General features: G+C 37.0%; 1 pseudogene; it reads left to right on the top strand.

The window, feature by feature from the left end:
• Positions 1-235: 235 nt before the first annotated feature.
• LOC114278724 (aspartic proteinase pseudogene) lies at positions 236-1,567 on the top strand (annotated as a pseudogene).
• The last annotated feature ends 362 nt before the right edge of the window (positions 1,568-1,929 follow it).

Raw genomic sequence — 1,929 nt, 5'->3', positions numbered from 1 at the left:
CGAAAAAAAAAAAAAAAAAGGTGGTGGTGATTGTTTGGCGTGTATGGTCAGCATGACGATAATGTTTTTGAGGTGGTGGAAAATTATTTGAGAGAGAGGCTAAGAAAAAAACTTGAGTGGGAAGGGTTTTTATAATATATATCTCTCTCTCACATTAGGAGAGTGGTTACATTCCAGCTGGGGCTTGCTTGCTTTCGGTGGGAAAATGATTAAAAAAAGAAAAAGAAAAGAAAACAATCAATGGGAGGATGGGTTTTAACAAATATATATATATATATATATATATATATCGCCTCTCTTTCTCTCTCTCTCTTGACAATGATGAATGGGTGGGACAAGTAGTATTTGATTGTTATTATGGTGCATGATAGACAATGGAAAAAAAAAAAGAGGCACCAACTCTTCAAAGGTAAGCTTAGCCTGCCCAACATGGGCATCGGATTGAAAGCTGTTGTAGTGTCCTTGTTCTTGTCATCCCTGTTTTTGCCTCTGGTATTTTTTGCACCCAATGATGGCCTAGTTAGAATTGGACTGAAAAAGATAAAAATTGATCAAAACAACCTTCTTGCTGCTCGACTTGAGTCCAAGGAACGGGAAGTGCTGAAAGTTTCTACTAATAAGTATAATCACCATGGTAATCTGGCTGAAGCTGGAGAAATTGATGTCGTAGCACAAAAAAATTACATGGTTGCTCAGTACTTTGGTGAGATTGGTATTGGTACTCCCCCACAAAAATTTACTGTAATCTTTGACACTGGCAGCTCTAATTTGTGGCCTTCATCAAAGTGCTATTTGTCGGTTCCGTGTTTTTTCCATTCAAAGTACAAGTCAAACCAATCAAGTACCTACAACAAGAATGGGAAATCTGCTAAATTCACTATGGTAATGGGGCTGTATCTGGATTTTTCAGTGAAGACCACGTCCAACTTGGTGACCTAGTTGTGAAGAATCAGGAATTTATTGAGGCAACCAGAGAGCCCAGTATCACGTTTTTGGTTGCCAAGTTTGATGGCATTCTTGGTCTTGGATTCCGGGAGATCTCAGTTGGAGATTCTGTCCCAATGTGGTACAACATGGTGAAACAAAGTCTTGTTAGTGAGCCAATATTTTCATTTTGGCTTAACCGAAATACAAAAGAAGAAGTAGGGGGCGAACTTGTGTTCGGTGGGGTTGATCCAAATCACTACAAGGGTAAGCACACATATGTCCCCATGACGTGAAAAGGTTATTGGCAGTTCGATATGGGTGACATTCTCATTGGTGGTAAACCAACTGCGTACTGTGGTATTGGTTGTTCTGCAATTGCAGATTCTGGGACTTCTTTGTTAGTTGGTTCAATGAGGGTGGAAAAGGCGTCATTTGGCTCCAAAAATATTTAATTTCTGTTGCCGAAAAATTTGAAAGCTTCTTGGCTTGAGGTAGGGATTTTTCCTACACTTATTTATGTACTTTTACTTGATTATATGGAGCTTAGAGTTGTATATAATTTAATTAGAATTTTTGAAAATTTTGTGATTTAATTGCTTAAAAGAGAAATTTTGAGAAAAACAAAGAGTTGGTGCCCAAATTGCAAAAGTGTAAACTTGGAATATGTTTGTAAGATTATGAAAGAGCTATGTGTTAAACTTGAACAAAAATAGACTTCGATTCGATCGGTGTTTTTGAAATTTTTACTGTTTTGCAACCAAAAGAGTATTTTTCAAGAAAACAAAGGAATTACCTTTAACTTTTGGGCCTTTTGATCAAAATAGGATGTCATAGTTGAATAATGCTTGGAGAATGAGTTTGGAAAGAAAATGATGTTTTCTTGGGCATGAACGATATTATTTTGTTTAATGTATCTGTTGGAATAAAGCTGACACGGTTAGAAATGGACCTTGAGAGGTTACCGGACGTGATTGTGATATGTAAACTAGTGTAGTTGTTCAT

The sequence above is a fragment of the Camellia sinensis genome, chromosome 5 (genome assembly GCF_055761805.1).
Source record: "Camellia sinensis isolate YWXY chromosome 5, ASM5576180v1, whole genome shotgun sequence".
Lineage (NCBI taxonomy): Eukaryota > Viridiplantae > Streptophyta > Magnoliopsida > Ericales > Theaceae > Camellia > Camellia sinensis.
Note: the sequence above shows the minus strand (reverse complement) of the source record. Positions and strands in the feature narration are given on the sequence as shown.